Source organism: Macaca nemestrina, chromosome 17 (genome assembly GCF_043159975.1).
Source record: "Macaca nemestrina isolate mMacNem1 chromosome 17, mMacNem.hap1, whole genome shotgun sequence".
Lineage (NCBI taxonomy): Eukaryota > Metazoa > Chordata > Mammalia > Primates > Cercopithecidae > Macaca > Macaca nemestrina.
Window position 1 is genome coordinate 69,709,060 of NC_092141.1, and position 13,502 is coordinate 69,722,561.

The 13,502-nt window shown below is 37.0% G+C and overlaps 1 protein-coding gene across 2 annotated transcripts in view; it reads right to left on the reverse strand.

Annotated features, from left to right (window-relative positions):
* Positions 1-13,502, reverse strand: part of LOC105468280 (N-ethylmaleimide sensitive factor, vesicle fusing ATPase) — a 162,406-nt gene that overhangs the window by 100,168 nt on the left and 48,736 nt on the right. The gene's annotated exons all lie outside the window — the stretch shown is intronic.

The window sequence follows — 13,502 nt, forward strand, 5'->3', positions numbered from 1 at the left end:
ATGTCTAACTAGAGGGGATTGATGAAATAAACCACAGCATTATCATTCTACAAAATAATGTTATAGAAGAATATTTAAGAAAAACTGTTAACTCACTGAGTGGGGAGAAAACCAGTTATAAAACAACAAAATGCTCTTTTTTTTTTTTTTTTTTTGGCTCTACGTATATACAGCAAAAACTAGCTGGATGATATATTCCAGAATATTAATGGCACTTTTTCAGGGTTTTTTTTTTTTTCACTGATTGTTTTATTCTTTTTATTCATCTACACTTTTGAAATTTTCTATAATAAACATGCATTACTACGACTATAAGAACTAATAAAAGTTTTTTTCATAAACATAGGTCTAAGAGTCCCTCTAAAAGCTGTGGAGATGACCAGGTGAAAAACGAAGATATTTTTCCTGGATCCCTGGGGCCCACTGGGGAGGCTGCAATAATTTAAAGGCAGTAAGGGGCTTTCTGAATCTAATTCACGCTCCAGAAAACAGTGAAGCTTATTTTGGAGACTGAGAAGTATAGTTTCATATCCAAGTTATGAAATCCAGAATTTAAAAGCCCAACAATAAATCAAAATTTTTTAAGTGGCTGAATCATGAAGCCTAAAGGGCACCAGACTAGGCAACCTGGATTCCAGCCCCAGGAGACAAGTAGTGACTTTAGCCTAAGTAAGTTGCCTTATTCTTCTGAGGTCCCAACGTCCTCATCTACAAAATAAGAATGACACAGGTAAGATCAGCATTTCTCAAACTGGTGTTCCTTGGAAACATAAACAGGTCTGTCTTTATGTAAGTATGTTAAGTTTAAGTAAATTTGGTAAATGTTACACTAGATTATTCCTTAGGTCTCTGATACAAATATATAGTTACCTTAGTGCATTTAAATCTATATCTACAGATACACTGTCTACTTTTGATTTGCTCATAATAGAGAGGAATACTAGATAATATGAAATAGATGACAATCATCCTAAGAAAAATTCATACCTTGACAGGAGCAACTGAAAACAGAAAGCAAAGGGTTTAATAATAGCAAGAGGGGCAAAAATAGCATTCAAGTAAGATAATAAAAGTCACAAATTTAAACAATGTCTTTCAGTCTGTTTTGTCTCTCCTTCCAAATGATCTTTTTCTTCAAATTCTTTTATGCGTTGCTAAAATATTATAAGTTCAACTCATTCCTTTTTTTTTAAAAAAAAGATACATTTCTAGATAACATGAAAAAAAAAAAGGGTTCAATCTTTTGACTGTGGCAATAAACTATTATCTGCCTATCCTTGGGCTGACACAGTCTCCCACCTGGAGCCATTACTACTTATAAGACAAATCCAAATTTTGAAAAGCTGAGTTCTATTTCATTTAGTATCACCTATGGTCATACTGCAATAGCCAGATAAAGATCAGACCACAGAGAATTTGTAACTCATTTAAGTGAGTCTTCCCTATCTCCCTTTCTCTAAGCTGATCACAGCCACAATTGGCTCCCTCAATAGTCACAGAGGAAGCCAAAGTAATCAGGTAACAGATACAAAAGTAAAAAGTAACAACAAAGAGAAGTTTTACAGAAAGAGAAGAATAGTAACACAGGAAAGTGTAAGGCAAAGGGGTAGTTGTGAACCAACATGGAAATGTCCCCGGAATGCACTAATAACCTTCAATGTGAATAATTCTCCTATGTATATTTGAAATTTGACTGGATATATCTAATGTGTGGATTAGCAGCATACTATTTTATAGGTTTATCCTACAGTAACTAGTCATTACGAAAAGGTGCTTAAGTCTTGCTAAGATTTCTCCCTCATGATGTGTTTCTAGATATATTTTAAAATCAAAGCACTTTAAAGAACTCATATCATCGAGGATAAATTCAAGCAAATACCTGAGCAAATAGCACAGACATTCAAGCTACAGACGTGTGCATCTTTATAAGTTTGCAGTCACTCAAGTAAAAATAGGATTTGTAAGAAAAGGATTCAAACTGTTACTTGCTCTGGTAATACAGTAAAAGATACTGTATTAAAGCCAGAGGTGTTGGTGAAGAAGTCAAAGCCACAAATAAATCTTTGAATATCTAATACAGTACCCATAATAATTTTCAATGTCTAATTTTGCACTACGAGTAAAATGGTACATGGAAGGGATTTACTGCTGTCTTCTGTAACTTCCTTTACAAACCTGAAATAACACTATGTTAATTCTTTAAAAAGCAAAAAAGTGAAGCCCAAGTTTCTTGCAGGTTCTTTTTTTTAAAAAGTATGAACATACTAAACATATTAAAGGTAGACTGCTCCAAGTAACAAATCATATGGAATTCTAAGGCTAGTCTTATTTGAATCATGGCAGAAGTACTCTCAAATAGTAACTTTTAAGTCCTGGGTAGCTTTTTACTAGTATTATTATTAAGATTCTAATTCTTCCCTTCCTCTGACATCCCATTCTCTATTGTGTCTATCAAGATAGCTGTTGTTTTTCCAAGTTAGTGTATCACATATAAGGAACTGACAAGATTTATAGAGGTGATAGAAATTTATCAGCTCCTCTCCGATGGAATGTGATAAAAAGTAAATATAAATCAGCCGAAGTATGACTTCACAAATAAAGAAAAAATACTTCTAAGTGTCCCCTTGACTACCTTATCAACAAACACTGTTCAAAATGGGTAATTATAAAACAGCATAGGAGGAAAATCTCAGGTGTCAACTATTTTCAACAGCAACAAAATTTAAGATAAGAAGAAAACACATCTTCACATTAGATTAAAAGGATTGGGTTATAAATTTCTACCTTTTACAGAGCTCCAAAAGTGCCTCTTGGCAATATAATCATACCAAATAACTATCATCCATGGAGTGTTTGACAGTCAGCCAGGTACTATGTTAGAAAACTTGGCCGGGCGCGGTGGCTCAAGCCAGTAATCCCAGCACTTTGGGAGGCCGAGACGGGCGGATCACAAGGTCGGGAGATCGAGACCATCCTGGTTAACATGGTGAAACCCCGTCTCTACTAAAAAAAAAAATACAAAAAACTAGCCAGGCGAGGTGGCGGGCGCCTGTAGTCCCAGCTGCTCGGGAGGCTGAGGCAGGAGAATGGCGTGAACCCGGGAGGCGGAGCTTGCAGTGAGCTGAGATCCGGCCACTGCACTCCAGCCTGGGTGACAGAGCAAGACTCCGTCTCAAAAAAAAAAAAAAAAGAAAACTTATACACACATTAATGTTACCTACCAATAAATAATTTTTCAGGCAAGGGTACCAAGGCTCAGGAAGCTTAGTGCCCAGGGCCCTGCTGCATTGAGAGGCCTAGGGCCATACAAATGAGTAGAAAGGAGACGCAATGCCAACCTTGTTCTGGTGTATGCCTAGGAGCCTTCTTCCTGCTGAGGAAGAGATACTAACTTCCCATGACAGGACTTGTGTGGATGCAGATTTGCTAATACTATTTAACTTTTTAAAAAATAAAATGTTATCTGTGTGTTTTATCACAGAAAAAAAACCCAAGACACACTATTAGGTTGAAAAAAAAAACAAACTCAAGCACTGTGGCTGATGCCTATTATCCCAGCATTTTGGGAGGCTGAGGAGGGATGATTGCTTGAGGCCAGGAGTTCGAGAAGAGCCTGGATAACATAGTGAGACCCCTATTCTACACACACGCGCACACACACACACACACACACACACACACAAATTAGCTGGGTGTAGTCCCCACTACTTGGGAGGCTGAGGTAGGAGGACTGCTTGAGCCCAGGAGTGCGAGGCTGCAATGGGGTATGATTGCACCACTGCACTCCAGCCTGGGCAACAGAGCAAGATCCTGTCTCAATAAATGAATGAATGAATTGATTATACATTATTATATAAATACTTAGGAAAGGGTTTGAAAAATTCATACCAATCTCTTCACAGTGACTACCTCTAAGAGAGGGAGTAAAACTGGAGTGGGTAGAATGAAGGGAGATTTCATTTTTTACTCTATCTGTGCTGTTTTATGAGGACGCATTATTTTTATAATGTGTTTCTACTTAAAAGTAGAAAATACACGCGTGCATTCAAGTGCACATAAACTCACACAGACACAATATTGACCTGATGCCCTTAAATGTGAATACTCCTGTTACAGTGCCCTTACATAAGAATGGCAGTTCCCAATGAAGCAAACGGTAGCTCACAAGTACCCAAAAAAATACTCTTCCCCTTCTTATTTCTGGAGTCTAGTTCCATTTGGGACCAATCCAAGAGGTCTTTCCTAAACTCAGAATCTAAGAGGATCTACATGGATTTAGTAATGAATTATAAACATCATATCTGCTTTGACTTTTAAAAGACATGGTTCAGTCTTGCTCTTTAAATGCATCTGCTGCTTCTCCATGTGGCCTACTTTGCTAATCTGGTTCACAATGTGCCTTATGTTTTACATAGTACCGCTTTAGGATGTGCAAATACAGTGTTATTCCCAAATAGACTGTAAGCGTCATGAGGGCAGGGCTTGGGTCAAACTAAGTGTGCTATTTAATTAAACAAGATTAATCAAGTTCCTGGCATTTATTCATTTCCTGAAAACTTACAAGCCAGACACCATGCCGGGAGGAGAAAATACATCAGTGACCAAAATAAACAAGGCCTATTCTTTACTAAAAGTATATCATGTTTGTGAGGGCAGGGACATAGAGGGAGAATTTGGAATACAGACATGTAATAAGCAATTATAATATGCTTATTACATACAAATAAGCATACAAATATAATAATATGCATTATGTAATAATGCATAAAATAATATGGAGCTATTGGAACACACAGGAGGAAGACTAAAGCCTACTCATTCTAGAAACAGTGAGATCAAAGCTTTGGCCTGAAGAGTGAACAGGAATTGGATGAAAAGATGGTTGGGGAAAAAAAAAAATAACCCTAGGATCCCTAGGATATAGAGGTAAGAGAAAGTAGCATGGCAAATTAGAAGAACTGAAAATAGCACAGGCTAGCTGGAACCCAGAGTACGGGGGAAGGGCACAGGCTGAGAGGCGAGGCAGGAAAGTTTGGCAGGGGCCAGATCACACAGGGCTTGTAAACCATGTAAGGAGTTAAGGCGGGCTGCTAAAGAGTTTGAACCAGTGCAGTGACAGGATCAGACTTGCCTTTTTATAAAAATCACTCCAGTTACAGTGTGGAGAATGGATTAGAGAAGGGCAAGGCTGAGGGCTTATGGAGCAATTCAGGCAAGAGATAATGGTGTCCTGAAGGAAGAGTGGCAGGGGGAGGTAGAGAGAACTGGAGGGATTTGAGATAGATTGAGGCGATTGCAGAACTGATGGTCTATTCTGTGGCTTACTGGAAGTGGGGGGTGAGGGAAAGAGAGGAGTTAAAGGTGTTCAGATTTTTGGCTAGAGTATTGTCAGAGATAGAAAACACAGATATAGATGCATGTTTAGAGAGGACTGAGGGGCAACTGAATGTGTTTAATTTCAAGCTAACTATGTGATCATGAAATACTCAACACGTTATGCTGGTACAAATCCAGAGTTCTCAACTGAGACAGAGGTGGCATATGCATATTTGAGAGTTAGCAGCATAAAGATACTAATTGAAGCTATGAAACAGATGTGATCAATTTGGGGGAGAATAATTAGAGAAAAATAATAGGTCAAAGACAGACTTCTGAGGAATCCCAACATTTTAAGGGACACAAAAGAGGTTGAAAAGGGACAGCCAGAGAGATAAAAAAGGAAAACCAGAAACGCTTGGAGTGAGAACAGCCAAGTAAAAAGGGTATTTCAAGCAAGAGTGGTCAACAGTGTGTTTCCTAAACATGTGCAGACTAATTGAAGCTAGGCTTCAATAAATTGAAATGCCAGTAATTCTTCCTCTCTTCAGTTCAGCTTCCAGTTTTCTTTCACGATACTGAAAATATGTGCAATGATATTCTCTACTTTCCCAAAACTACGTTCTCCTGATTTCCTTATTTCCAACATTTTCTCACAAGATGTGAGTCTCACCTCCAATTCTGTCACCCGCAATAACTATCGCCAAATTCTGCCAGTTTCATGTCTGCAATTTTTTCACGTATTTTCTTCCTATTCCATTCCTGCTGCCTTCACCCCAATCCAGATTCTAAGTACCACGCACTGGACAGCAATAGTCCACTAGTCTCTAAGACTACTCGCCTCACCTCTTCTCCAAGGCATTTGTTCAAAAATTTCATTCATTTTGCAAATATTTACATAGGCCAGTGCTTCTCAAACTATTTATGCTAAGGTCCAGTTGTATTTTTTTTTTCCTTTTAAATTTCCAATCCATTGCAGACCAACATTTTTGTAAAATATAATTTTTAAAAAATTGTGGTAATGTCAAATTGCTATAAACATTTCAATTGCTTACTCTTAATTTCCAATATTTATCTTATTGTGGACTGGTAACAGTGGTTCATGGTCCAACAATGACCTGCAACCTACATCCCAACACCCCTGATGTTGATAATACATGGATAAGAAGACATTACAGTTGTGCCTTCAAAGGCCTTTGAGCAATGGTTCTCAACACAGGACAGTTTCATCACATTTTTAAAAATCATCATTGGGGCTCGGAGTGGTGAGGAAAGGAAGTACTGACATCAAGCAGAGGCCAGAGATGCCACTTAACATCCTATGATGCACAGGTCAGGCGCCCTACAACAAAGAATTATCCAGCCTAAAATGTCAATAGTGCCAAGGTTGAGAAACTCTGCCTCAGGAGTCTAATGCAAATGAATAATTACATTAAGAACACAGCTGGCTCTAAGTATATACAAGGTACAGGGAAACACAGGAGAAGCACCTGAGTCTGGAAGGTTAAACAGGGACAGTACTTAAAAGAGTCCTCATCTCCTCACAGATTTCCACAACCCAACCCCAAATGAACTTTTTAATCTTATTTCCTGTTTCTTCCAAACAACAGCTCTGCTAGACTGGTCTAAGTCATGAAGTCTATACTGTGTTTAGTCTGTCATTCTTCCCAGGATATGGACAACCATCTTCTTCTCTCCTCCTATCCAAAACCGCTCAGCATGTAAGGCCTTACTCAAGCTCTGCCTCTTCCATGAAGTCTTCTTGATGTGATTCTCTTTCAATTCCTATAGGGCTTATCCACTGTACTGCTCATCTGGCACTTAATCAAATATTGGCCTTTGATATCACTTGTTATATTGCTTAATTTTTAAATGATTATTTAATTTTAATATTTATGTTCCATCTCCAGATTGACAGTTTAAGACAACTTCTCTAACACACCCATACCAGTTCCTTCCTTCCTGTATTCTGCTACAACACGTGGCAAAAAACACATGAAAAAAGTGGCATTGAGGTATTAAGCATTACAGCCCACCACCAAATCTTCATGTCTCTTGAGCTCATGACAATTTGAACACATCAGATTACTAGAAAAGTTAGTTATTTACAATGCAAAGGACACCCAGTCCCCAGACCAAATAATTATCCAGCCCAAAATCTTAATGGTGCCATGGCTGGCCCGTGGCTAGAACAAAGGCTGCCTCAATGATTGCTTCAAAGGTCCCCCAAAAAGTGAAGCTAGAAAGCCCATTTAAATGGTTTTACACGATGGGCTTTCGTGGGAGAATAATATGTAATGGTTAAGGAAATGAAGTCTGGGACTCGACTGCCTGGGTTCAAATCTGACTCTACCACTTACTAGCTGTGCATCTTGGACCCGTTACTTCACCCTTTTGAGACACAGATTCCTGCTCTATAATACGGAGACAATACAGTGTCTACTTCTGAAGCTTGTTGTGAGGATTAATAAACACAATAATAAATAAAGCACATAGAACAGAGTCTGGCTAGTATTAGCCAACACCCTCATTATAATCACCAACCTACGTATGGGAGTAAAGCAGGAGAAAACACCAACCTTTTCACTTCCGGGGTCACGTGAATTAGATTCCTCAAGAGAATGGTTTTTGAAGGCTGAAAACAAATTCACGCCCAGTTCCTCAAATGTCAGAAGCTCTGCTCTCCCTCAGCTCACTCTGCTCCCACTCTTTCTTCTTTAATGCTGCCTTGGCTGCCTAAAGGCCTGGATGCAAATGTTCTCATGTTTGAAGGGCAGACTACTTACACCATTACTATAATGCAGAATATTCTGGGGGAAAATAGTTTGTTATATATGGAGAAACTGTTTTTCTCTTCTTGACCAAATAGGATAGGTGTTCTGCCTACCCTCTAAGGGGCTGCCAGCAAAGCCCTTGGAATCTGGGCCTTTTACCCTGCACTCTCCTCCTCCAGAGAAAACTTCATGAAGGGGGAAGGATGTACCTGCTTCCTGCTGACTTTCCGTGCTGACAGTAGAGCCACCCCAAGAAACATACTGTGATATTATCTTTTGTTTGTTGGCTTTTAAAACCACACATTAGAAATACAATATCATAATAAAAGATTCAGACATAAAGGTAAAATCGAGTAAAACAACAAAACTTTCCCTGTATTCCCCATCATAGCTTCCCTTCCACGGAAGTAAACACTTAAAAAAATTTTTTTAATTAAATTTTTAAATTAAAAAAAAAAAAAATGAGACAAGGTCTCACTATGCTGCCCAGACTGGTCTTGAACTCCTGAGCTCAAGTGATCCTCCCATCTCAGCCTCCCAACGCGCTAGGATTACAGGTGTGAGCCACCACATTCAGCCGTAAACATTTTTTTCAATGTAATGTGTGTCCTTAGAGATTTTTAGAATGCATTTGCTTTTATATTTTTTTTATTAACACAAACATGTCTCTACATTTGGAGCTATAACATTTTAAGATTGGCTCTAACCAGTTTCTTACCGGTGGGCACTCAGGTTAACACTCAGACCTCAACTTTGCAGTGACCCAACTGTTGATCTGTAAGTAACTCAACTGTAGTTGCCAGGAAATCTAATCCATTTGGCGACTCTGTAGACAGCACTGCCTCTCCAAAAGATTTGTTTCTGAAAGTCTGCCTATAAATGCAAATGCCAGGTGAATTTACATATAGTTTGACTTTCAGATATAAGCACAACTACTGTTCAAATATACATTTAACTAAAAAATTGAAAACCAATGGAAAAATTAATTCAAGGTTAAAAAAACTACAATTTATAGAAAGTTAGCTAAAGTATTTTTTAGGGTATATGCTTTGTCTCTCAATCCTGCTCTAGAGATTTCGGAAATTACATGGTCTTAAGTCATTTTATTCTTCCAATCAAAAAAAAAATCTTTATAAATTTCCTGACCTGAAGTTTTTAGTAAATTATTACATTCCTCATATCCAGGTATCATCTATAAATACTTAGTGGAGAACAGGAAGGGAGAAATTTTGCATCTCTAACTAGTGAGCAACTGCTGTCTTTTCCTCTGCTAATAAATTACAGGCAGACTTGAACAGATGTCAGGTTGGCATTCAAAACCTAAAATATAGCTGAAAAGCAAGTTATGACTAATACAAGAAAAAAAGATGAATGTCAGAAAGCTTCATTTTTTTTTTTTTTTCTTTTTTTCAAATTTCAGATAAGCTCTTTAGCCTTAGGGTTCCTTTTACAGAGCCCTGGAGTTCGGCTAGATGTCTTAACCCCCATTTAAAATGCAATCTCTCCTCATGAGTGGGGGTGTGAAAATGCATTTTAAGAGTGTCAGTGTTTATGTTAATCTTAGCAAGAACTCCCTCTCTCCCAAATATGGCATGCACAAAACCTTAGTGCCCTTTCTTCCACTATGTTTTATTTGCACTGTTTTTAGCATGTGAAAGATGTCTGTGTGATCGAAAGGTTCCTTATCTTCTCAGCAGTTCTATTTCATAGAGTAACTGCAATTTCACTTATGATATCAGAAAAGAGTTGCTTTTCTCTTGAATTTCAAAAGAAACCTTAAAAATACTATTGAAAATGGGCTTACAGAGGGAGACACTGGGGAAAGGAGACCAAAAAGAACACAGTGTCAGTTTCAAAGAATGGGGGCACAAGACCATAACAAGTGGCTTTCCTCCCCACTAGGTGGCCTGAACATCTACACCCCACAGATCCACTGAAAGACAGTGTGAGACTGAGGTCTTCCCTTTTTACATCCTTTTCCTTCTAGGTCTTTCCTTGGGTAGATGTGAACCTATTCCCAGGATTACATTAAGAGACGCTGACTAATTCTTTAACAATCATTCCACTGTTCACTGAAAACGATGTGTTTTTTTGCTTTGACATTTATAATTTAGAGAGAATCCCATGCCAGGGATGCTGAAAAATGAAGTTTCTTTGCAGAAACTCTATCTTTGCTAACAAAAAAGCTACAGTGAGAACTGAGGTAATCGATCATTTATTTATCCTGAACACTGTCCACAAAACTGCATACAGGGGAATAAGTGTGGTAAATGTCCGAACACGAGTATTTAGTATCTATTCAGTTAACACCTGAATATGCTGAAAGACAGCAATCAGCTGTTGAATTTATTCACCCATACTTCCAGATACCAGCTTTGATGTTCACATCTCTACCCTGGGACTCAAATGCGGCTTCTATTAGCCCATAAAGTTATGGATTTAAGGTAATTCTTAATTAAAAATCTGTTTTGTGGGGGGTTGGAGGGCATTCTAACTAAATACCTATTTGGTATTTACTAAGTGCAAGGTATAGGTTTAGTTTTCTTTGCTGGTTGCTCTCATATACTTCCAAGGAAGGGCTGCCCCACTTGGGTTTGGGTGAGCTCAACTACTTCAGACAAGGGGGAAACTCAACAGTTACTCTGATTAAAACAGTAACAAAAACAAAAGTCTAAATTGATATTCCCCTAAATAATCCCTTTTCCTTTATCCCTCAGTCTAGAGAGCTTTATGTGACTTCCTTTCTACTTTAAGGGTTTCCTTGATTTTAATTCTACAAAAATATAACAAAAGTACAAAAGCAGAAAGGTATACACTATCTATTTGAAAGACTTTCAAGAGAGAAACTAACAGATTGGAAACTCCATGACAGTTATTTTCATGTATATTACCTCATCAGTTCCTTAATTTTACTGCATAATTGTGTGCCTCTGGTTAAGTTCTTTAGTCCTCCTATATCTCATCAGCAACATTCTGCTCGTAGCTAAACTATATTTTCAATTTTGAAAAGGCAACATGAAGTTTTATAAACAAAAAGAAAGAACTCTGTGATCTAGAAGCATAATTATCAGTCTAATGAACATAATGACAGAAGAGAATATTCTAAATTTATCACTTTGTAAATTTGAAAATTGATATATAGTCAAAAAATCCATTAGTTAAGATTCCTGTTTACAAAGTAGACATAACTTTAGACTCCATGGAAAGACAATAATTTGGTCTTAAGCCAAAAGTAAAGTTTTCTGCTTGAAACACAAAAGCCCCATAACCTACATAAATTATTCTTTCCTAATCTTTTTTAAAAATTAGAACTGATTTAACCCGTCATACTCAGTGTCCAGTTGAATCTCTGAACCATATAGATCTGTCTATTTAGTTAACAAAAAGGGGAAAAAATCAATTTGTTCCCATCTGACATGTTAAAAAAACACAGAATACGCATAAAAAGAATTTGTATAATTTTATTTATATTCTGTCAAAATGTAACCATTTTTATTTATGTACCTTTACCAAAGTCTAATGAGAGCCTTATAACCATACTGTAATTGGAGTGCAAGAAAGGATTTTACTATATAATTCCCCCAAAATTCAAAGGAAAATAGAAGCCTCTATTGGAAGACAGGGAATGATACATGCATTACAAGAGAATTATTTCTCAGCCATTCAACCATTAAAAAAAAAAAAAAAAGAGGGAGCTTTACTTTTTTTTTTTTTTTTAAGATACCCAGAAACTTTATTCAGAATAAAGAAAATAAGTTTTTCAATTCAGCTCAAAAGCCAGGGCAGCTTTATACTAGTTTGTCTTTTGAATGAAATTGATAACACATGCTTCCTGATGGCAAAAAGCCATAAAGAGAAAAAAAATTACTTTTCTAAAAGGATAGAACTCATTTTTTGTCTGATTAGTGTAAAAATATTAGAAAAATAAATCCATAAAAAAGGTTCTGGACAGCGGCACTCACAAAATTCAAAACCATAGTGCTTAGTCAAAAAGCACATCAAAAACAACAAAAAGCACACTACTGTAATTCAATTCATTTCAATACGGATATCAGAAACAGATGAAATTCACTAATAAATTCCAAATCTGTTCTGATTTAATTTAAAACTCTCCAACAGCTGGCAAGGTCACAAACTGACCAATGTGAGTCCAATTCCTTTACGCATTATCTACCCAACGCATACTGACGTTGCGCGTAGCTTCAAGTGCAGGATCTAGATAATTCACAAATAGCAAACTGGTATCTGAATAACTGTATCTTCACTAGCTTCCAAACGGTGAGAAAACATTTATAATTAAAAGAGATGGCTCACTATCAATGCAGTTATTTTTCTACTTGTTGGCTACACAGTATAAATGTTCAAAGAAACAGAATCATTAGACTCTTTCTGCACTAGATCTCAGTTCTGAAAACTAGTAAAAACATTCTACAAGAATAACTTAGAACATTTGGAATCATCTCTTTATCCCTGCTTTTACCCAAAATACACTTAACAATATTTTCATGTCTTGATGAAAAAATACAAATTAACAAGATAGTGAACTACCACATTTTAAAATATTTTCCCAATTAAAATTCTGCTTTTAATGGACATGGCCTTTGTATCTTTGAGATAAAAAGTATGCTATTGCCATTTCAAGGTGTATAAAACTCAGGTGATGAGGGTCTCTGTCATTTTCTCTTAATCCAATTCCAAACTCGACCTTTACCCAGTGAACAGGTGTGTGCCGTGCCTGTAATTTATCAGAGTGACTGACCAGGCAGAAAGGCTACCAACAATAGAAGGCTAATACAATCCAAGCACTTAGTGCCTAGAAAGCAGTTCTTATCCCCACCATAATAAATGCACTTTTATCTTCCAGTAGCAATTTAAAGATAAAGAATGACGGGGATGAGGGGAGTAATATATTCATATTCCACTTTTTTTTTTTTTGGATGCTATTTTTACACTAATAGTCTGCCAGAAGCTGGTATGTTATACATTCCTTTCTCAGATATTCTGTTGCTCACATTCCAATCCAACAAATGATATGGATATGAAAACACTCATGACAGCATTTCCACTGGGCAAATAAAGTCACTTCACACAGATAAATTAAATCAATCTTCAAGAAGAAAGTGATAAATGAACAGTGCACTTCTTTGTATGCAATATAGAAACTCCAATGTATAACCTGCATTTGTCTTTTTGGATCAAACTTATTTAATTTAAAAACATGCCAGGCATCCATTTATTAGGTATGAAGATGTACTAACTGGGTAATGCGACAGCACAATAAAAAGGAACGCCAGCTAATGTTAGAACAATGCACACAGTCTAATAGATCATTATTATTCAGCAGGGTAAATCTGACCCATAGTGACCTTTAGAGTCAGGTGAACTTTCTAAACATGCCCTATAGAAAAACAT